At 44.7% G+C, this 24,942-nt stretch overlaps 1 protein-coding gene across 2 annotated transcripts in view; it reads right to left on the reverse strand.

Moving 5' to 3' along the window:
* Positions 1–24,942, reverse strand: part of ANKRD6 (ankyrin repeat domain 6) — a 114,485-nt gene that overhangs the window by 39,926 nt on the left and 49,617 nt on the right. For both annotated transcript variants that reach the window (XM_074819559.1, XM_074819558.1), the window contains exon 2: positions 17,596–17,751. The gene's annotated coding sequence lies outside the window, so the exon portion shown is untranslated. The remainder of the gene's footprint in view (positions 1–17,595; positions 17,752–24,942) is intronic.

Below are 24,942 nucleotides of genomic sequence, written 5' to 3' on the forward strand. Positions count from 1 at the left end.
ATTTTAAAAAAGGACTCTAAAGCACAGGAAAGTTCCTGGGTTCTCCAAGGTTAATAGAAAAGTTATGTCAAAGCCAGGAAATAACTCCAGATAAATGACTTTTGATTTCTAAGTATAACCTAAGCAATACTATTGCCGGGTAAAAGATTCAGGTTAGCTTTTTTTTTACCATCTTCTTGCTTTCTAGGTGTGAACATGTTTGGAGCAACATGGAAATAGCTGCACATTTATTCAGAGAAACAAGACAAAAACTTTCTGGGTCTCAAAAGCAGCACAAGAATGGACATCAGAGAAGTGATGCTGCACCCTGTGCTGCTGGACCAGTCTCACCCACACCCTCAGTGTGACAGACACAGTTTGGACGCGCCAGCAACACAGAAAAGATGGAAGCAAGAAGAAAAAACCCAGTTCCTTCACCAGCATTGTACACACCATACCCTGTCCCTCCAGCACAGTGATGTGCCCAGTATAGTACAAACCACATTAAAAAGCCAAGAAATACAGATGGCCTACACTTAATAATTTGATCTGCAAAAAGCCACCCAAGTCTCGATCTCACCTCCCTGAGTATTTGCTTTCCAGTGACATGTTACCGAAGCAAGCTGAACCCCCTGAGCCCAGCTGCCCCGCTCCCAATGCCTCCCTGACCCTCCCATCACATCCCAAAGCAGCACCTCCATAACCCAGGAGCGCTTCCCACTCCTTCCCTCCGTAACCAGCACACAGTGCAGGGCAAGCCTTACAACAGGGATCTTTCTCCATGAGCCTTTCAGGCAGTGGGGTGGTTTGCTTCTGTGCCAGCCTGTGCAGCGATGGCTTCCAGATGAACTGTATGATTGCTTGTTTGTCCCCATCCTTACACCTAACCTGGCTGCCTGTACTTTGGATGGAGTCATGAACAATACCCTGACAATTATGTGCATCTTAAAACATCTGCGGTCAGACCCTGCTTGGTTTTCTTATATCTTAAATTAAAAAAAAAAAAAAAAGCTGTAACGTCATTGTCACTGAGAGATTTCCATATTCATTGCAAAAATCTGAATGGAAACATCTTCCTGACACGCTGACATTTCTGAGCAAATTCACAGAAACTGTAGATGTTCGTTACATCTTAGCCACACCACTAGAAACACACACTAATACCTCAACTGACTCATAACAGTGCAAAGTTTAGTGCTGCCAGGGAAAAGTGTGGTTAACAGGTACGTACCTATGCAAGGTAAATGCTGGAAATCGTACTCCCACATTCAATTTTTCTCCCTCTTTCTCACTGCCTTCCCATTACTGCAGAACATTCCCCCTGGAGATCACAAGTCTCCTCAGCCTGCCATGCCCTGCCACGCTAGAGTGACGGGCTGAGATGGCACCACTGTTATGTCGTTTGCCTTCTTGCCTCTTCCAACGCTTGGATCACATATAAAAGCATAGCAAGGAGTTGATTCAGCTATTGGTCTGTTACGTATGTCTCCCACGTTGTCCAAGACTCCAGCAGTTGTCGGTCCCCCTTCCCGGAGGGTAGTCACATCACAAGGCTGGCTCCTGCTCCAGGCTGCTTTGCAGATGGGTGCTTGCACAACAGGTCACATTCCCCATTTTGGCTGCTTTACATCTCCTCAGCTGGGATTATTTGCAACTCAAAAAAGCACGTCCAATTAGCACAGGAAGCCCAGACAGCTGAAAGACCAACTTTCCTTTTCTCCTGAACCAGTAGGAAAAGGCAATGGGTGACCAGTGGGAGTGGGTACAATCTTCTCATTCCCCACCCAACAGGCCCTTTCCCAGCGCAGCAGCTCAACAGGCAGTGGCACTGCTCCCTGACAGCTTTAACTCTCCACATGCCTCAGATGCACAGAGCATCTTTCCTTGAACACTCCTGCACCGGCAGCAGGAAGAGAAAGGTATCAGATGCCCAAGGACTACAATTAAAAGCTCGACCGCCCCTTTCACACCCAGATGGTGCAAAATGAACCTGACAAAACAATTAAGGCACTGAATCGCATCCCTGCTGCCAGCACCTGTGCCCAGAATTAAATCACTCGTTATCACCCCCCAAATCCAGGAGCTCGGGCGAAGCACAGAGCATGGGCATATTCAAACCTTCTGCCTTCAGAACAAAAAAAAAAATTATTTTGCTTTAACATATTTTTAAATCAGAAACAGCCATCTCTGTGTTTCCTTGTTTAAGATCAGATTACTTACCTGGGGCAGGCTGGGAAGGCAACACCTACTTCCCAAGCCTCTCCAGGGAAGCTGGCCAGGTGTGATGCCCACAGGTTCAGTTGCTCCACCATGGGGCAATCCCTTCCGAGGATAACCTGCTCCCCCCGAAGATAACCTGTTCCCCCCTCCACCCCCACCCCAAGGATAACCCGCTCACCCCATCAGCAGAGCATGGAAAAGGACAGGTTGACTGTGGATGAGTATTCCTGACCAGCAGCAGCGAGGCACCGTCCCCAGGCGCTGAGGTCCAGCTGCATCCCCACGGATGATACCCGTGGCTCAGTGACTCACGATGCCCTGCAGAGGCTCTAGGAGATGTTCGGCTGGGATGGCACAGCCACGGCGCAGGTGGGCAGCCGGCTTCTCAGTGGCAGGGTCATAAAGCTCGCAGCTCTGGTCTCTCTCCCATGCAACTGGCAGAGCGGGTGAAAAACATTCTACGTACCTTCTCCCTCCCCAGCTCCCTCCCCTCCAAACTGCTGCCAGGCTGCTTCAGCGGCTGTATCACCTACAAGTCAGTAACAAAATAGTTCAGGAATGATGATTTTTGAAACCCAAAGGGAAGTCCAGGACACATCAAACATCACAGATACTGTAAGGCTAGGCGATAGCCTCTTCTAAATTCACAGAAAGGATTAAAAAAATCATCTTGCTCTCTGAGGGAAGAGAAAAAACCTGAAAACTGTGGAAGATTTAAGAGCTATGAGCTAATCAACTTTATAAAGTCTCCTGCGCTAAATGGAAAAGATGCAATGCCAGAGGACAGGTCACTCAGTACAATCACCAAGTTAAAGTAGTATATGAATAAAAGAATGCTTACATAGCTAACAAAGAGTTTCCATGTGTAGCAAGGTACAAGATGAAAGGAAAAAAAAAATAAAAAGGGACCCCATTTTTCTGCAAGGGAGCCCAAATTCTCTTTCCTAGTTTATCACCAGAAATGATGCTGAATAGTCCAAGATAAACTCTCAGCACCTGGTAGCTTCATTTTATACGACATAAATAATGGAATGAAATTATTCTAAATTATTTTAGAATAGCCCGGACCATTTTCTTATGGGAGGGTACATAATAGCTACTATTTTATAATAATAAAAAAGTCTTTCTAAGAAAACTTCCTCTATCTAAACACTGTCCAGCTCTTTACTCAGCTCTCAGAGTAAAATGGGTTTCTTTGCTTATTAGTACATAACAGTATATTAAATTTAGAAAATGCTTTTTCTTGTCCAGCATCTTTGCGAAGCAGTTTGCCATATTTAAAATATGACATAAACACAAAGATTGTACTCACTTTAGAATAACAGCATTTTTCAGCAGAGCAGATTATTGCATTAGGAAGAGTGAGTTTCCTGGAACTCATTTTATCATTTACTGCACGATGCAGATATATCTGCCATTTCTCTCAACTGACTTTAAGAGACTTTTTCCAAGACCTGCGGCACTGCTTTGCTTTAAGTGATTTTTCTCCAGTTCCACCATGGAACCAGTATAAACTACTCAGGAAAAATGTATGTATTTTGCTAAAGGGAGAACTCTGCCGTCAGCCCTTCCTGCCCCAGAAGACAGTTAAAAACCAAAGGTGTCATTATGAAGACCACACCAGCAGCAGCTATATCTGGAGAGCAGCAAAGCCACACAAGTCAAGAACAATATGCTTCTGATTCATACTTTTCTTTACAACATCAATACTATTTTTGGAGTTAGATTTTATACCAATCAACATTTTGAAATGGACGCCTACCTGAAGCCTGATAGCTTTTATGTTGGTCTACGCTTTTTTTCCTATTGTTGTCATTGCATATTTTATCGTACCAAGTAAAATCATTCCATTTTATTACGGACAGTTGTGTGATTCATCACCCTAAGTATCAGCACGGGCTGGGACATCTGAAAATGTTTTCTGGGCTTTCTTTTTTTTTTTCCACTTGTTGCTATTAATTACTTCAACAATGACTATTTAGCAGCCTCCCAGGGAGCATCTGCATGACAGCTGCTCATCACGCTTCCCACCACAACCAGATCGGACTGATTGATGTCACTGCTCCACCGCAGCTGGTGGCCACCTGCAGCCAGACCAACAGACACCCCACAGGCAGCAAACGCGGGCAGGCAGCAGCCGCAGCCTCCCCAGCTGCTTTGGCGAGCGCGGATCTGTTGCCTAACCTCCACCATCAGCTTCACTGGATGTAATTCCTCAGCTGCCTGGCTGCTCTCAGGCGATGCCTTATTACCACCAAAACCAACCTCCAAAGTTGTACCCGCCAAGCACAACGCTTTTGGAGAGAGGCATGGACACACAGCGACCAACGATGAAGATCAGAGGCAGTTTCAAATCATTGGTTAGACATCACTAATCTCCTCATACAAATACAACTGTTTTTCTTCCCCTCCTACTTATCTCTTTGCCATGTAGCCCTAATTCCCCTTATTCATTATCCACATTATATACGTACCACTTTTCATACAATATTATTTGTTTTTTTTCTTTTGTTTATCTCATTGAAGTTTCACAACTCTATCACCCTCCCCACCCTGTCTTTCAACACCTGCATGCACACATATGTCAAAACAATTCAGTACAAGTGAGCTCAATTCTCAGCAAGCCCTCATCAGTTGAGCACTATTTACATAACACAACAATATCTATTGTTTGATAGGGGACAGTGCCCATGTGCAAACACACATGCATGAGATGTCTCGCTCCCATTTGCATAAACCAGTTAGGAGGTCTTTCCAGCTCACTGCTGTTTAACAGAAGTGCCGGAGCCCAACCTTGGGAATGAAGCAGGGACGCGGCTGTGCTCATGGGAGAGTGGAGCTTTATGTGACGCTTATGCACAGTGGGGTGCTTCTGGATAGGAGAACTGTCCCTCACCATCATCTTCTGTGCAGGAGCCACCTGGCAATCAATTAAAAGGCCACACAGATCCCACCCAAGCTGACTGCAGAACCTCACTGGGAGCCAAAATCCTTTCCGTAACAAATTCCCTTTCCTCCTCCATGGCTCTTCCTTACTTTCTTACCCAAGGCTATCATCCTCCATGCCAGAAAAGGCCTGCTGACCTCCCTGCTCCACCTCCATACCAGAGAGACACCGCTTTTCAAATTACCTATAACATGGGCAGTATCTGCCATTCTGTTGAGGACTCCGCTGCTCCTGTGTTGGTGTGGTGGGCTGCTACTCCTTGGGTTTCCTCTGAACCCTCCTCCAGGCCAGCACAAGCAACCCCACACTCTCCCAGTAACGGCAACTCAGGTAAGTATTGCAAAAGACACACTGGAAAATTTTAAGAAAAAATTAATTCCTGCATTTATAGATTTTTTTTTTCCCCAAGCCCAGAAAACACCACTACGATAATCTAATGCCAGCCAGCGCCAAGCCACAAACTTCTATTTGAGATAGATCCTATCTTTTATAAACATGAGTAAAGACATGCAGCCAGGCAGCAATCAGAAAATGCTCTGACTGACAGAGCAGGGAAGAAGAAAACACACTTACCAGCTTCAAAATATTTTCCAGCTGACAAAAAGAGCACTAGAGATGTTCTTCCTCTTCAAGAAAAACACGACTCAGGAGCTGCCAGCAGCAATGACCCAGTCCCTCCTGTACTGTCACTGCTGATGTTTTGGGAGAGCACTGGGAGACACAGTGAGGGAGCTGGACCACTGCCCCCCAGTTCAGCCCTGAATCCCAGAGACACTGTGAGTACCCAAGATGTTATGGTATTAGCACAGTATTCCTCAATATCGCTAAGCATCTGGCATAAGTGCAAGAGTCTGACAGGCAATGTGTCAATTAAAAGCTTAACAAGGCTAAAGCTGAAAATCAGTGGATGAAATCCTGGGGATGGAGTGGCCAAGGTGGGAGAGAAAAGTACTCAGACAAGCATGGGTGAAAATGTATGTCCACCGTAACCCATGGAGCAGTGTGTCCCCCAATTATGGTGCCCACTGTTACTGTCGAGAGAAGGTAATTTTTCCAGTTGCATCCCATCACAGGGCACTGCAACAGCCAGAGGAAGCACAGATATCCAGGGACCTGGCACACACTGGAAAAAGGGCAAGTGACCATAGCGGGGAAGTGAACACAGAGGTCATATTCCACTCCACTGGACATGGTATCACCCTCCCAGTCAGCACAGCTGAGACAGTAATTCTTACTCCCTGAACCCATGTGCTGATCCCCCAGTGCTGCTGTAGAGAAGCTGGCTGTAACACCCGAGAAAAACCATTATCAGTGGGCTAAAACTAGCTGCACCTGATTCACACAGGGAATCACTTTAGGGTAGGTCCCAAACCTGCTGAGCTTACCAGAGGGCTCCCTCTGGCCTCAGCAGACTTCAGAAGAGCCCTGAAAATGGTCTCAAATACTGGGAAACAACTTAAAAGCTTGTCTGAGGAGATCCTAGTGAGAGAGCCCAGCCTTTAGTGACTACAAAGCCTGCTGGAAAAGTGTAGGTTTACGGACTTTATCCTCTCCTGTCCATGAATTTGGGTCAAAGGTAGAAAAGACTCTCTGATGTTGTGCATGAAGCCTTCATGCTGCACACTTCTGATGGTGCTCAGTGTTTCAGGTGACACAGCAGCAGGTGAAGGGGATGAAGCTTTTCTCTTTGGACCACAGGCTCAGTTCTCCACCAGGTTAGGTTAGCTACCAAAGCTACTGTTTCATGGCTGTGCAGGATCCTACGCGACCCCCACAAAAGGTCTCTACTCCAATTCTAGTGCAAAGATGTTCATAAATGACAAAAAATTGCAACACATATTAAAGGATACATTTGTCAGCAGTCTCAGCAAACAGACTGGACTTCCACATCATTTCTTACAGGTGGAAGCATATAATGGTACAGAAACAAGGGCAACAAACTGAGATTTCAATACTGTCAGTGTTGTATCCCAGACAATTACTACACTTGTTTCTTTTCCCCACAAAATAAGCCATTTTATAAAAATAATCCCTAATCTTTTTCTAATATATTAACAAATACAATGAAGCATGGAAGATCATTGCCCATGGATGGGGATCCCTGTCCCCCTCCCTTCTTTCATTTCCTTCATTGCTTTCCATTCTAGATAAAACACACTGCATTTTTTTTTGTCTCTTCCCTCTAGATCACTTTTTCCAGGTCTCTGTTTGTTCATTCTCTGCTGTATTTCTTTTGAGGCTTGGTACTCAAAACCACACAGAGTATTTGCAGAGGACTCTTGATGTGAAGCAGCCCTAAAGGCAACCCTCTTGCAAGGGGAGAAATCCTGAGCAGAAGAGTATGTCTGCTGAAATACTAACAGAGAAAATGCCTGCTGGCATGTAAGCCTGGGGACTGCCAGCCTGGGAACCAGCAGCATCCTTGAGAAGCGCAGCCGGCATCTTTGAAGTGCAGCTAGGTACCTAGAAACCGGAGGCATCCTGAGATACCATTGATAAGCACAAAACCAAGGGACTGTAACAGCAACTTATTGTCTGAAAAGGGAAAAAATAGTCTGGAAAAAGGGGAAAACATCCTGAGAAGGTAAAAATCAGTAAAGGTCATTGGCTGTTCTAACTGCAAGAACAGAAAAACAGTCTGGAAAATAAAAACTGGTCTGAGAGAACAGAAATTATCATCATCTATTGGCTCTCCCAGGAGAAACTAAAAATTAACAGCACTATTGGCTGCTTGAAGGCATGGCGTCCTACACCCTCTCATGTCTCTGTGCTACAAAAAGGACTTTTTTTACCCAAAATGGGGCTTTTCTCTCTGAGAACTTCCTGTGCTGCACGTATTTTTCCTTCATAGAATCATAGAATGGTTTGGAAGAGACCTTAAAGATCATCTAGTTCCAACCCCCCTTGCCATGGGCAGGGACACGTTCCACTAGCCAACCTGACCTGGAACACTTCCAGGGATGGGACAGTCACCACTTCTCTGGGCAACCTGTTCCAGTGTCTCGCCACCCTCACAGCAAAGAATTTCTTCCTTATGTCTAATCTAAATCTGTCCTCTTTCAGTTTAAAACTGTTACCCCTCGTCCTATCACTACACTCCCTGATAATGAGTCCCTCCCCATCTCTCCTGTAGCCCCTTTATGTACTGGAAGGCTGCTATAAGGTCTCCCCGGAGCCTTCTCTTCTCCAGGCTGAACAACCCCAACTGTCTCAGCCTGTCCTCATAGGGGAGGTGCTCCAGCCCCCTGATCATCTTCGTGGCCTCCTCTGGACCCACTCGAGCAGGTCCATGTTCTTCTTATGTTGAAGGCCCCAGAGCTGGACACAGCACTGCAGGTAGGGTCTCATGAGAGCAGAGGGGGAGAATCACCTCCCTTGACCTTCTGGCCACACTTCTCTTGATGCAGGATATGGCTGGCTTTTGGGGCTGTTAGCACACATTACTAGCTCACAGTCAGTTTTCCATCCACTAATACCCCCAAGTCCTTCTCTGCAGGGCTGCTCTCAATCCACTCATCCCCCAGCCTGTATTTGCACTTGGAATTGCCTTGACCATGTGCAGGACCTTGCACTTGGCCTTGTTGAACTTCATGAGGTTTGCACGGGCCCACCTCTCAAGCCTGTCCAGGTCCCTCTGGATGACATCCCTTCCCTCCAGTGTGTCAACTGCACCACACAGCTTGGTGTCGTCAGCAAACTTGCTGAGGGTGCACTCGATCCCACTGTCCATGTCGCTGACAAAGATGTTAAACAGCACCAGTCCCAGTACCGACCCCTGAGGAATGGCACTCGTCACTGCTCTCCACTTGGACATCAAGCCATTGATTGCAACTCTTTGACTGTGACTATCCAGTCAATTCCTTATCCACTGAGTGGTCCATCCATCAAACCCATGTCTCTCCAATTTAGAGACAAGGATGCCGTGCGAGACAGTGTCAAATCCTTTGCACAAGTGCAGGTAGATGACATCAGTTGCTTTTCCCTTATCCACCAATGCTGTAACCCCATTGTAGAAGGCCACCAAATCTGTCAGGCACAATTTGCCCTTAGTGAAGCCATGCTGGCTGTCACCAATCACCTCCTCATCTTCCATGTGCCCTAGCATAGTTTCCAGGAAGATCTGCTCCATGATCTTGCTGGGCACAGGGGTGAGGTTGCCTGGCCTGTAGTTCCCCAGGTCTTCTTGTTTTCCCTTTTTAAAAGTGGGGGTTATGTTTCCCCTTTTCCAGTCAGTGGGAACTTCACTGGACTGCCACAACTTCTCAAATATGATGGATAGTGGCTCAGCGACTTCATCCGCTAGTTCCCTCAGGACCCACGGATGCATCTCATCAGGTCCCATGGACTTGTGCACCTTCAGGTTCCTTAGATGGTTCCTTTTCCTAAACAGGTTGAGCTCTCTGCATGAGCCTTCTACAGGATCTCCTAGACAAGTTCTTGAACCCTCACCAGTGATGTCTGTCTGACTCCCAACTCCATGACAAGGATCATCTTTGAAGTGAGACTTTGCCTGTTACTTTATTGGTCCCCCTCCAGGCTCACTTCTGGGGTCTGTTCAGTTTGTTCTCCCCCTTCTGGGACTGGTTTGATGCAGTTGGTATTGGCAATATGATGAACATACATATATATATATGCACATATAAGTAATCTAACGTAAGTACATCTGCTGTTATACTATCAGTAAGTTTACCAGGAATAAGTTTGTAGTAACCTGTAATATTACATATATATACACTTGTTTCTGCTATTATTGATTGCTGATAATAATTTGTAATAGCTTGAGATATATGTATTTGCTGTATTGATCACAGGTATACTTGCTAGTGGTGCATTTTGTGTTATTTTAGGTAACTACTTAATAAAGCAAAGAAGTTTAGAGATGAAGCCTCTGTATCCTTGTGTATTACGGTAAGCTTTTACGGTAACAACGGAATCCTGCAAACCCTTGGTTGCAATCTCCTTACTCCCACAGGGCAAGTAACCCCTCAAATCGTGACAACTCTCCAGTTAATAATTCCCTCTGGTCTCCTCCACAGCTCCATTTCTGCATCCCAAAACCCTGGAGCCAGGCTTGCCTTTCCTTGCAGCTGCATCAGACAGATCGAATTCACTTCCCAGCCCACTCCAAACTCTCAGATCTGTTTCTGCAGCCTAATCAGTCATTCCCTGCCTTGTAGGAAGCAGAGATCCATTCTCACAGCCAAGCAAGTGTAGTGCTTGGCACTCACCTCTGCTGAGTTTAATCCTCTTGATTTTGGACCCAGTGGAGCCAAATGCCCATGCATTTCCTCTCCTTCTGAAGTTCCTGCATCTCTTCCCCACTCCACCCTCCCATGGAGCTTACAGGTCCTTTCTGTTCCACCACTCGATTTGTGAACTAAGGGTTAAACACTGTTTCTATTTTTCAGAAACAGAGGGCACCAAGAAAAACACATTTAAGTGAGTGTGAGGAGCCCTGTGGGCCTATTTTAACACCCATTTCTGTGTAGTTACACAAGCAGGAGGGACAGAAGCAGTAATAACTTGCAAAGCCAAAACCCACAAACATTTCAAGCAGCAACAGAGAGAGTATCTACTCGAAAACCCCTTTTTACTGTGTTAAAAGTGTTATGGCCTGTTTTACAACACGTTGCATCCCTCTCAGGACTAATGTAATTACTTTCATTAGGAGCACTCCACAACTGCTTAATCAGTCGAAAACACCTAGACAACATAAGTCAAATCCTTGCAAAACACAAGTCTGGATGATTAAAATAACTTTTTAAAAAAATAATTAAATAATGCATTTTAGAAAGGGTTATATGCATCACAACAGGTTGGTTTTTTTTTTCCTCCTTTACTGTATGATGCTATTAACCCTAAGATCTTTTAATGCTGATGGTACAGCTGATCTTGTGACCATGTCGGCTTGCGAGGATGTCAGGAGACACCTGTGCAGGGATTATCTCAATGGAAAATCTCTGGCAAGACCAGAAGTTGCACTGGTGGAAGCATGTTAATGAGGGAGACTTTATGAGGAAAAAGACCCTCCTTAGACACTGACAGTTAATATTTCTTCAGCAATAACTCATGCACAGCCCTTGGATCAGAGGTGTCCATGATGGAAGCTGAGGACAGTGAGACTGAAGTGCTGGAAAGCAGCAATACCTACTGAGCTTTCACACTACTCCCTCCTCCTCCCAAAATGAAATTGTAGTACAAATAGTTTTTACTTTTTTTTCCCTGTTAAAACAACCTCAAGGGATGCTTTCTTATGGGTTACGAAGGTGTATCTTCCATAGGTAAAACATGTATTGACTGTCTTCCTCAACTCCTTTTAATCTGCACCTTCCCAAATCACGGCTTCCCATGCACCTCTGTAGCCCACAAGGCACCAGAGTAACTAGGAGGTCTGCCCCCCACACTGCAGTGACCCTGAGATTCAAGGCTTCCAGTCTGGGTCCCTGGGCAGGTACCGCTCAGTGTCAGGTACCACCCTCTCCCAAGTTACCATCTGAAGCACGCTCTCTAACTTACCATGGGAAAATCTTCTGAAGCTCTGCAGAGAGATCTGGACAGGCTGGAGCAATGGGCTAAGGCCAACTGTAGGAGTTTCAATAAGGCCAAATGCCGGGTGCTGCACTTGGGCCACAACAACCCCCAGCAGCGCTACAGGCTTGGGGAGGAGTGGCTGGAGAGCTGCCAGTCAGAGAGGGACCTGGGGGTGTTGATTGACAGCCGGCTGAACATGAGCCAGCAGTGTGCCCAGGTGGCCAAGAAGGCCAATGGCATCCTGGCTTGTATCAGAAATAGCATGGCCAGCAGGGACAGGGAAGTGATCTTACCCCTGTACTCGGCACTGGTGAGGCCACACCTCGATTACTGTGTTCAGTTTTGGGCCCCTCACTACAAAAAGGACATTGAATTACTCGAGCGTGTCCAGAGAAGGGCAATGAAGCTGGTGAAGGGTCTGGAGCACATGTCGTACGAGGAGCGGCTGAGGGAACTGGGGTTGTTTAGTCTGGAGAAGAGGAGGCTGAGGGGAGACCTCATTGCCCTCTACAACTACCTGAAAGGAAGCTGCAGAGAGCTGGGGATGAGTCTCTTTAAGCAAGTAATAAGCAACAGGACAAGAGGTAATGGCCTCAAGTTGCAACAGGGAAGGTTTAGACTGGATATCAGGAAGTATTTTTTTACAGAACGGGTTGTTAGGTGTTGGAATGGGCTGCCCAGGGAGGTGGTGGAGTCCCCATCCCTGGAGGTGTTTAACAGTCGGGTTGACATAGCGCTGAGGGATATGGTGTAGTTGGGAACTGTCAGTGTTAGGTTAATGGTTGGACTAGATGATCTTCAAGGTCTTTTCCAACCTAGATAATTCTGTGATTCTGTGATGGGGAAGGAGACTGAGCTACTTTGCGTATTTTCAGACACCAATAAATGTATTTGTGTTGCAGGAGAATAGAGAATTTTCTCTTCATGTAGATGTCATCCTGCCTATCACCATATACAGTGCCCCTGATTTTAATGTCTGTGTTAGCAGGCAGTAAAATGAATGCCAAATATCTTTGGCCCCTTCATGTACAACACCCATGAAGGACAATATATACAGAACAAATGACAAAGGATATGCGAGTACTACTTTCTTCATAAATCTATTTGTGAGTTGTGAAAAATCAGTCTCTGTGGGCTAAATATATTTCCCTCAAAGAGGACCATAAATCAGTTCAGAAGCTTTCTGCAGATGTCTTAATTTCTCATCCAGTTGCTATACCTGAAGGGGCTGCACTGGAGAAAGCTGACGTTACTGCTTCACAGTGTTGGGCACTCTCTTGAATGGGTCCAGAAAACTGCGTAATTATCAGCATCATTTGAAAATACCACAAGTACCACACTACAAACCACCTTCTGAATCTCTAGGTCTGTCTAGTAGCTGAATTTCTGTATTACACAGATGAAGACTTCCACCACCAAGAGGAAACACATTTTAAAACAACAGCTTAACTGCACAATTAATTCTTCATGTAAAACGCTGATGCCAGTGGGTACTGTGCTATTCCTGTTGCAGTAAGTGTAATAGATCTAATGTGTCTGCTCTGGTTCACTGATAATTAGTGTAAGGAGGGCCATTACAAATTTACGAATCGGGTGCCCTGACTGCATATATGATCTATCAAAGGCAGTTTTAACTGACTTCACCATCTGACCCAACATTGTAACACAAAAGTGTCACTGGGGTAATATTTCCTAAGCATCCAGCCACATTTTCAGTGTTTTCTGGGGGCCTGCTATTGAGCAGGCATTTAGTACCCTTGACAGGAGCTCCACACAACCTTGTGAGAATTCCCGAGAAGGTTGGCAACAGTTTGTGTGGGACAACCAGCCAGTTCTACCGAACTCATAGAATCACAGACTGGCTGAGGTTGGCAGGGATCTCTGGAGGTCATCTGGTCCAACCCCCTTGCTCAAGCAGGGCCACCTAGAGATGGTTGCCCAAGACCATGTTCAGATGGCTTTTGAATATTTCCAAGGATGGACATTTCACAGCCTCCCTGGGCAACTTGTGCCAGTGCTTGGCCACCCTCATAGTGAAAAGATGCTTCCTGATGTTCAGAGGGAACCTCCTGTGTTTCAGTTTGTGCTCGCTGCCTCTGGTCCTGTCACTGGGCACCACTGAAAAGAGCCTGGCTCTGTCCTCTTTGCACCCTCCCTTGAGGTATTTCTGTACATTAATGAGATCCCCCTGAGCCTTCTCTCATCCTGGCTGAACAGCTCTCTCAGACCTTGCTCATTAGAGAGATGCTCCAGTCCCTTCATGGCCCTTCACTGGAAAATTTATTAAGCTATAGTCATCTGAAGCCACTGAAACGAACCACATGTTTAAAACTGCATACGTGCTCATTGGGTGAAGGTTTACACCACAAGAAGAGGAAATTACTTCTTCATCCATAGAACAGGAAAGTCTATAAAACAGCAGGATATGCACTACTCACAGAATAGTTTGCACAGCAAACAGATTAATTCATTACACTTGCAATCTAAATGGTTTCTCTTGGAATGAGACTAGGAAAGCTAGAGATTTTCAACAGTGAGACTCAAACAGCAGGACAGCATCCCTAGTGCAAGCACACTCCTGCAGCACACCACCCTGGAGCACTACTGGCATTCTTGTCTACTGTCTCCTTGCTAGCTTCTTTGTTGTCTTCTCCTTCTTTTCACGTGTACAGAGCTCCAAACCCAATATCCAGACCATGCCCACTACCCACATGGCCAGTCTATGCTCAGCCCTGTACGCTGCACATTTGGATCAGTCTCATACGTTCCTTGCCCCACCTCTTCTATATAGGAAGGTTTTTCCAAATAAATGTAAGAAGCAATCAGGTTCACTCCAGCTTCAGTGAAATTCGAAACATCTTCACAAAAGGATTAAAAGTCAGAAACATCAGGATCCTCTGTCATCCACCCAAAAAACAGAACTGTATTTTCATGAATTCTTATTTTAGAGCTTGTATGGCACAGACTACACTTTTAAGACAAGAGTACACATGCAAGTCTTACCATAGATATACGATTCACAATAACAGTTCAAAAAATATTACTTCCATTATATTACATGATGTTTCTCCCAAGACAGTCATTGATGACAGAAGCCAAATCTCAGCTTCATGAGAACAAAAGGAAAAACAAACTGCAAGGAAATGTGTGGCACCACCTCTGCTCTGATCATGGATGACTGAATGCAAATTTTCAGGACTCTCCAAAACTCAGGCATTCTCTGGACAGCACTGTAACACCAGATGTAAAGAAAAAGGTTCACTGGGCAGTGCAGACATCTACCACTGGCTTACTCAGCTAGGCTTCCTTTATGGTCAACAAAGGACATGATCCATGTCATCCTAAAGTACATTTCAACTGTCAGATGAATCACAGTCTAAAATTACTTACCTTATTAAGCATCATCTCGGGTACTGCACTATAAACATCCAAAGTAAGATTAAATTAATCCTATCCACAGTATCTGTGAGAAACACGCAGCTTTCTGCAATTTACCAGAGGATTTTTATCTGCCTGACTTCACCATGACATCTCCTGTCAACGGTAAATCACTGTGATTTATTTAGAATTAAAACACTCACACCAGAAAAGAAATGCAAAAACAAGTGGTGCAGAAAGTATCAGCAAATCTCAGTAATGACTTGTGTTCTGCATGGACTTTAGAAATCACGCCACACTCTCAGATTTTATTTCCAAGCCCTAAGCTGCTTCTGGCAATGATCCCACAAGCCCGGCTCATCCTCCAGCATTGAGACTGCCTTATTTCCCAGAAACAATAAAACAGCTTAGTGCATGGAAAGTCCCTCCTTGTGCATAGGATGGGGCTTTCTAGGGGGACAGTTTCTGACTTTCTCTTGAGAAACCCAACCATCATCACAAACCTTATTCCAGCAGGTGTACAGGGTACTACTGCAACATGCTGTACACAACCAGGTCGGGAACAAACACATTATATGACATCAAACACGTACCTTATTCAGAATCGTCAGAGTCCCCTACCTGCAAGACCTCCTCATGTGAAGTAGGCTAACTGGAGAAAGCTATTCTTTTCTCTCTGCCTGTATCACATTTACATATATGCACAAACATGTATATGTATGTGACACACATGCAACTCATCTCTATATCCATCATCAATTTAACAGCTAAATAATATTACAGAACTACATCCTTCAGTCATTGTGACTCCAATAAAACACTTATCCACTTCCCTATACACTCACATACGCTTTCTGCATGTAGCTGAGAGGATGAAAACACTATTTTACACAAACATACCTACATATGGATGCACATACATACAAGCACATAAAAACACAGATCTCATTTCTAAGGAACTATGTGCATTCATACAAAGTGTTTGGGCTCTTAACATTGAAAACTGCAGAAGTTGAAGATTTTAAGGAACTATGTCTCCAGACTTTGGTCTTTCATCTTCCTCTCCATCCAGCACTACAGTCCTGGTCTGCATACCAGGGAAGTAGGAGGCACTGTACACACATTCATGTAAGCTGACAAAAACACTGTCTTCCACAGAAAGCATTACAGGCTCCACCTATCTGAAAAGCCAGTATCTCACAATGCTTTCCTGTACCTGAGTATTCATATAGCTGTGATTCCTTTTTAAGTAGAAAATGGAATAAATAAAACAGGTAATTGCAATCTGTTTCTAACAACGTATTTCTCAGTCTGCCATTGCTTTAATTATGGTAGCAAAGATTGGCTTGGGTTTTTTTTTTCTTTCATGTATATCAGAATTGTAGGTGCCTTGGTATGTCAAGCAGGACTATTTCATTTTAACATATTTGCTGTTACGATAGCCTCAGAAGACACGCATCTTGCTTTCATTCAAGGTTCAGGAAACAGCATTGCTGTACCATGCATAAAAAGTTACTAATCGATAATGTATATACCTCAGACAAATATCTCAGCTGATCAAGCACTCCACAAAAGGAAATTCCCCAGACTGCTCTGAGGGAAACCAGTCACTGAATTTTAAGCATGTTCTCCCAGCTGGGTCTGGGCAGAGCACAGGTGATGTGTCTCAAGGGATGGGCTCCACAGGCAGACCTCTTTCAGCTGTGGAAAGGCAGGAGTGGTACCTGGGTTCGAACGCCTAGGCAAGGCCTGGGCATTGGAGTCACGTCCCTCCAATCTTCCCAGCTGCTGCCTCATACTCTGTAGCATCCCACATAGTATGTGATCCTTTGGGTCTACAAGTTCATCTCTTAAAGTCTAGAGCTACAACTTACAAAACACCTAATGCATTTTGCAGTGCATTTCTGAACAGTGTCATTCACTATTCAAAAGTAAAAGGGAATTGAAAATCACGGAGAAAACAGCAAGCATCCTGAAGATGTTCTCTGTCTCTGCCATTGGAAACTCTTGTTGTCCACCTGTGTCCTGGAGAAGGCAGACCAGGATGCTGTCCTCTTCATTTCTGTGCAGCTTCCCTGCTTGAGTGGGTGAACATGGCCCACAAAACAGGATATCTCTTCTCCTGATACAGCTGTGCAGGCATTTTCCCATGCAACCTTCATATCAGCCCCAGGAGCTGATCCCTCCCAGGTGATCTTTTTCCCTGACAAAGCAGTTCTCCTTCCTAGGAACCAGCGTCTTGCTTAGGGAAATCCCATTTCAATAGGACGCTTCACACTTTTCTTCACTAGTCTCCACCCATCGGTCCTTAGAAATGCAGTTCAACAGGGGTGGACATGGACAGCAGAGGAGATAAGGAACTACATACTCCAAAGGACACAGCAGTGTGACATAAATACCATAACCCGGCACCACAGGTAAACCTCTGAGCTTTTCTCAATCCCTATTTACCCGCGGAACTTTAATGCATTCCTGCATGGCGTTATTTTTATACATTTTAGACAAAAAATATCAAAAAGTCAGATTTGCTTTTTACTCACTCTTAAGGATCCACTGTTCAGTTTTTTCTGATGAACATTTTACAGCTGTGTCTTGCAGGGCAACCTCTGGCTGAGGACAATGGGGATGCCAGCTTCAGTCTTTTCCAGTGCTGACAGCAACAGTGAGTCTCTGTACCAAGGTACGGTACGCTGCTCCTGTATGAGCAGAAACACATCATAAATGGAGTGTCAAAGCAGACCGAGGAGTACAGAAATGTAATACCACTATTCTCTGCAGCATTCGACTGCCTGAATACACCTGGGCAAACCCAGCCATTTCCTCCTGAGGTTTTCACACTCACTTCCTGCTATAAACCATTCAAACCATGTCTCTCCAGTTTGGTTGCCACTAACTGATCTCTGAAAATGCAAAGCAGTAAGAGATGCACAATTAAACAAAGGAAAACGAGACAGAGACCTTCGTATCTTCACAGAAATCATACGACAAATCAATAAAATTGGAAAAAGGACCTGTTCTGCTTCTCTGTCACTAGTACCTTCCCCACCACATCTCACTGTCACCCCAGCTCAGGTATTGCATTTCAGCCACAGCACCTAGGTGGATGCGAGCGAGTAGATTTTCCTCTGGCTATGGGAACTTAGTAGGCATATTCACTAAGGTTTCCATTCTCAGCCTGTGATCCCTCTCTTGTTCTCTTTCCACCAACACTCCTACTAGCTCCCATTTCTTGCTGCTTTTCAAGGTTTATTTGTTGCCCTAACTGTCATTACATCCTTTCTAAAGTCTGTGTATCCCCTCTAAACTCCAGACACACTACAATGTTAGCAGTATTCATGAGTAGATGAAAAGACTTACAGGCCTGCACTGCCAAAACAATCAGATCTCTACCATTCCTGGGTCATAAATTCAACCCTTGAGGCATGCATGGGTGGAGGGGCCTGGGGTTCATGGTGGTTTCCTTTTCAAAGGCAAAATGGCAGCTCTGTACATCTGTAGAAAAGGAAGTTGCAGAAGCTTCCCCAGGGCACAGAGCCAGAGCGAGCAGCTGCCACTTTAACAAGGAGGAAATGGACTTTTACTCTCCCCCTAAAATCCCTGTGGTAGACGCAAAGGATCTGCTAGAGACCGGGCTGCTGGTAAAACAGAGCAAGCCATAAAAGTAAATGATGTGCTCAATTATCGCCTCTAAATGGCAACAACCACACTGGGGAGAAAGGGGACTCTGCTTTCTAAAGCCCACTGACAGGCTACAGAAACACAGTTTAAAACGACAACAAGCTTCCCTGGCCCACTTCTTACACCCAGCAAGGATACATATTTCACATGAAAACTGATAGCAAATGGCGGGGGTGGGTATTCTAGCAAAGCATTACTCCACGCTTGCCTGCTTCTTGCATGCTTCCCTAGGTATCTGCTTGAGGCCAGCGCTAGGAGAAAGACTTGTGGACTAGCTGTGTTTCACCATTCTCACAAACAGGTGAGAGGAAGGCTGCCAAAGAGCGTATGACCCCTCATGCAGTAAACTCACCCACATCTTATAATGGTGGGGGGTTTTTTTGTTCTTGGGTTTTTTGGGGGTTTTTTTTTTGAAAGAGTGATGCCTTTTCAAATGAACCTCTTTGTTAAACAAAACTGGAGAAGCAGTCATCTCCCCTTACAGTTAGAGAGGAAACCAAACAGTCTGCCTGGAAGTGCCTGTCTCCACGGGCTAGAAATAAACCCTCTGGTCTCAGTGCAATGTCACTGCTTGTTCAAAGATGTTCACAAATGATGGAAGTCACCTGGCCTGCTTGAACTTTTGAGAGCTGCAGACAGAAAACTGCTAAGAATAAATAATCCCTCTTGATCTCTGAAGCAGAAATCATTGCCAAAATGCCAGTCCAGTGACTTCAATTAGAAAATGCTGCTGGAAGACCTCATCATCCCTCTTTCCTTCTAATTAACATGTCTGCATAATTCAGCTTCTTTTCCTATCCTTCATCCTAATGCATTGAGATCAGCAGATGTGTTTATGTACAAAAAAACCTGATAATACAGAAAGGCAATGGAAAACTAACCACTAGTTACGTCTGTGACAACGCTTTGGTACTTTTTTGCTATGTTGTCAATGACAATGTCATTGTCTTGCAAATACACCTGTTTTAATTAGAAATAATACTTGAAATATAAAGAAACAAATAAATAATCTGTATCTAAACTACAGGTAGACTATTAATAGCCATGTTCAAGATGATGTGCAAAAATATGTAGCCTGACGTTAGAATCACAGAAATGGAGAGAGATCTCCAGAGCTCATCTAATCCCTTCTTACAGCTTTTACCATAGCTATGGTTACCACAATTTTTCTGGGATTCTTTTTCCAGTCTCGCAGCATCAAAGGCAAAACTTTAAACTGCCTTGTTTGGAAACCATTCTTCCTTTCTCAAAATCCTTATCATTCCCAGAGGATAGCTTCAATCCCTGGGAAAGTTATGGAACAAATCCTTCTGGGGGCTGTCACAAGTCAAACGCAGCATGTGATTGGGAAAAGCCAGCAGGGATTCACCAAGGGCAAATCATGCTTGACAAACCTGATCGTCTTCTATGACAAAGTAACCTGTTTGGTTGATGTGGGATGGGTGGCGGACATTGTCTACCTGGATTTCTCCAAGGCTTTTCATACAGTTCCCCACAGCCTCCTCCTAGAGAAACTGATACACTATGGTCTAGACAAGTGGTCTGTGTGGTGGGTGGGGAACTGGCTGACAGGCTGCACCCAGAGGGTGGTGGTAAATAGCTCTTTTCAAAACTGACAACCTGTCACGAGTAGGGTCCCCCAGGGATCGATATTGTGTCCAACGCTGTTTAATATCTTCATAAGTGATCTGGATGATAAGAACAAGTGTACCCTGATGAAGTTTGCTGATGGTATCAAACTGAGTGGGGAAGTGGACACTTCGGAAGGGAGAGCCATGCTGCAAGAAGATCTGGGTAGGCTGGAAGAGTGGGCTAACAAGAACCTTATGAAGTTCAACAAGTACAAACATAAGGTCTTGCACCTGGGAAAACATAATCCAGGAGGGCAGCACAGACTGGGATATACTTGGCTGGGGAGCAGCTCTGTGGAAAAGGACCTGGGGGTCCTGATGGACAACAAGCTCAAGATGAGTGAAAAGTGTGCTGCAGTGGCAAAGAAAGCCAACAGAATGCTGGCTTGTGTCAACAAGGGCATCACCAGCAGAGATACAGAAGTCATTATCCCACTCTACTCAGTGCTTGTCAGGTCACACCCAGAGTACTGTGTTGAGTTTTGGTCCCTGCTATACAAAAAAGATGTGAACAGGCTGGAGAGGGTCCAGAGAAGGGCAACAAAGATGGTCAAAGGGCCAGGCAGCCTGCCAGATGAGGAAAGGCTGAGAGAACTGGGTTTGTTCAGCCTTGAGAAGAGAAGGCTTGGGGGAAACCTTATCACCATGTTCTGGTATTTAAAGGGTGGCTACAAAGAAGACAGAGACTCCCTTTTTTACAAGGAGTGACATGGAAAAGACAAGGGGTCATGGGTACAAGTTACTCCTGGGAAGATTCCGACTGGACACAAGAAGGAAATTTTTCACACTAGAGTAATCTCACCAGGGAAGTGGTGGATTCCCCAATATTGGACACTTTTTAAGATTCAGCTGGACAGGGTGCTGGGCCATCTTGTCTATATTGGGCTTTTGCCAGAAAGGTTGGACCAGATGATCCCTGAGGTCCCTTCCAACCTGGTACTCCATGATTCTATGATATTAACACCACTTCCCCTAAGTTTGTGGAAATTAAGCCCCATGTCTTTATTCCACTGCTCCCACTTCTTCCTTCTCTGAAAATCACAAATGCCTTTTTTTTTTAAAGGAAAAATTAGGAAAACAACCCCTTACCAGTATTACTTAAAGTAGAATAAAACAGCTATACATCTCTCTTTCCCTTCCTCACATCCCTCTCTTGGATGAAAATTTTTTCCCGGTACACTTCAAGATGCACGCTGGGCATTTACTTTTTTATAAGGAAATGAGATAGTCCTCTCTGACTATCAAGAACCTTTACTATCATTAACAAACTCAGGTGTAAACTTGATTTTTTTTTTTTTTAAGGTGAAGACCCAGCAGCTCTTTAAAATATAAATAGGTAGTTTAGATGCTATGCTTCCAACTCCTTGTTCAAGGTTCTTCAACTTTTATTTCTGCAAGCAAGTCAGAATGTAGAATCTGACCCACTAGCAATCACATAAATAAGCACAAAAAATACCAGCTACTGACAGTGAGTTTAAGTCAGACAACAGGAAAAGAATTAGACATGAAATCACCTTCGTGTCCTAAAGGCCTAATGCAAACATGAAGGGTGGTTGTATCGATATGGAGGACAGTCCTAACCTAAGTAAAGCAGCCACAGATGCGTTTACTGGGCCCAAATGTGTGCTGCAAGCAAACCCCCAACCTCTCCAACTTTGATGCATCAAGTCTCGACACCAGAAAGCACTCTGTATGAGAGGCTGCATGGCGAGGAGACCCCAACACCTCCACACCTGAAGTGGGACCCGAGTCCTGGGCTGCACCTGGGCAGTAAGGCTGCCAAGCAGGACCCTGCTCGGTGGCACTTCTACCCATAGACAGGACAACACCATGACCCCTCTGGGAAGGAGCTCAGGAAGGAAACCAAGAGCTGCGAGCTTCATGGCCAGTGTATAAGGCTTGATAGGGAAAAATGCAAGCGTTTGTTCTTGCGCAGCCTTCCACTACCCCAGACAGGCTGCTGGGTGTGCGGAGCTGTGCTGCCTGAGGGCTCAGGACAGATGGGCAGCACGCCAGAGGACAACCAAGTTCAGCTGAACAAAACAAAATGGGGGAGTTTGATTTTGGCTTTCACCCCAACCACCACACTGATCCCGTCCAGACTAAAATTTAATAAAAATAGTCCAAGCTGGCTTTCTTCTCTTTTCTTTTACAACGTGGTCCACTGAAACACGAGCTGTTGACAATACAAAATGCAGTAACACTGAACCTAAGCTGTAACTCAACTCACAGACTGCAAAAGAAGATTAACTTAACAGGACCTAAGTTCAACTCCTTTTATTCTTTGCTGCATAACTTAAGTCATTACTAATTAGCCATGCTTTTAAGAAGTTCTTGCAACTAATACGAATGTTAGTTTTAAAGTTCCTGCTTATATGATGCTTCAAGATTTAAATCATGTTTCAGTTCCCTTACGACACTGTAAGTATCTGTGGATTAACTGTCATTGGACTAAGCAAGGCAAAGCAAAATATAGGCCATTTGCACAAATCATGTAAAAAATTATTTCTTGTTATTCATTTATTCCATCTGCTTTATAGTACAGCACGTCTCTCTAGGGCTCCATATTTCAGTGTAACAAGAGCTAATACTGGTACTTAGCAAGTTGGAAATATAAGTCTAACCTCTCAAGTTAATTACAAACTCAGGTATCTGAGCTTTAAGGTAACCAGCTCAGAAAACTGTGATTTCTGCTCCGTGAGATCCTGCTTATACACCTTGATGAACTGCTGCTCCTCTTAAAACTACAGTTCATTAATGAATAGAGAAGACAATTTACCGACAGATAATTCAGCCCATGGCCACATACTGACAGCCCGAGGTATTCAACCCCTTTTTCCCTTTGGTCTTCATAGGCAAAGCCTGTTACCAGACCCCTGTGCCTACCAGTGCAGTTTTGGAAGGACAGCAGCAACCAACAGTAGGGGAGCAACAGGGCAAGGACTACTTACAGAAGCTGAATTATTCAAATCCATGGGGTTGCATGGGAATCACCCACACTGAAAGAGCTGGTTGATCATTTCTCTGTCACAGAAAATCATGGTGAAGAACTCCCTTATAACTGGAAAAGGCTAACATTACACCTACCTTCAGATGGGATAGATAGGAAGGAGGACCCAGGGAAATACCGGCTACTTAGGTTACCTCAGTCCCTGGAAAAATCATGGAGCACATCCTCGTGGAATGCACGTCCCAGCATATGCATGATGAGAAGGTAAAGCATGAACAGCCAGCCCATCCACGCTCGACTAATCAGTGAGCTATTGTTTAATACCAATGACCCCAACAATGGCACTGAATGCACCTTTGGCATATCTGCGAATGACACTAAACTGGGGGAATGGCTGACATGCTAGAAAGTACTATTGATCCATCAAGTTTGACAAACTTCAAGACTGAGCCAATTGATATCTTCAAGGAGAAGCATGAAGTTCTGCACCAGGGCAGAATAGCCCATGGACATGTACAGGCTGGCAACTGACCAGACAAGCAAAAGCCCTGCTAATGAACCCAGGCGTTACAGTGGTCCCTGCGCTTAATGTAAACCAACAGCCTGCTTCCACCGTGAATAAGGCAAACTCCATACTGCATGACATTAATAGGGAACATGACCAGCAGATCAAGGGGAAGTTATTTATCCATCACTTCTGAGGCCACACCTGGGAGACTGTGCCCCATTTTGCACCCCCTGAGCTCAAGAAGGGGGTTGAGAAACTGGAAGGGTTCCAGGAAAGGGCTACTAACATGGTCACGAACCTCAAGTATGAACTGCAAGGAGAGGCTGAGAGAGCACAGCTCATTTAGTCTGGCAAAGAATAGGCTATGGTTGATCTAACAGCAGCTTATAATGGCTTGAGCAGTAACTTCGATGATTGAGAAGGTAACAGAGCCAAACGTTTTTTGCAGTAGCAGAAAATGATGTAACAAAGGAAAACAGGCACAAGTTGAAATTTGGGAGATTCACAATGGACATTAGGAAGAAATTCCTTACTAGGAAGGTAGTGCAGTGCTGGAACAGCTGACAGAGACATGGTGGAATCTCCAGCCTTGGAAATATCCAAGACCCAGTTAGACAATGCCAGGGCAGCCCTGATCTGGTGCAGTGGCAGGTCTGCTTCAAGCAAGAGGCTGGATTAGATGACCTCAGAAGGTCCCTTCCAACCAACATGCTATGAATCTACTGTAGATTAAGCCACCTTGACCTAATGATGACTTACTTATGCACGGAGAAAGAAACATTATTGCAAAATACAAGTACTCTGCCTCTTAAATTCAACCACACTTCCATTTTTTAAAAGGTACCAAATATAATCAAGAACCCGTATCTATGTGCAGTATTTATTTTTACTTTTATTTCCTACACTTTTTGACTATTCTGCTAAAACTTGGTATTTTGCAAGGTCAGTGCACATGTATTGAGAAATGTCATACCACAGACAATGTAACTGTGATCACATAGGCTCATGTTATTACTGAATTCATGTAATTACCCCTCTTCACCCTGCTTTTTCCAAATGTAAAGGTATGCTGAGAACAGCTGGTTTTGTAAAAGTGGTCAGAATACATTTATATTATAGC

The sequence above is a fragment of the Strix aluco genome, chromosome 3 (assembly GCF_031877795.1).
Source record: "Strix aluco isolate bStrAlu1 chromosome 3, bStrAlu1.hap1, whole genome shotgun sequence".
NCBI lineage: Eukaryota > Metazoa > Chordata > Aves > Strigiformes > Strigidae > Strix > Strix aluco.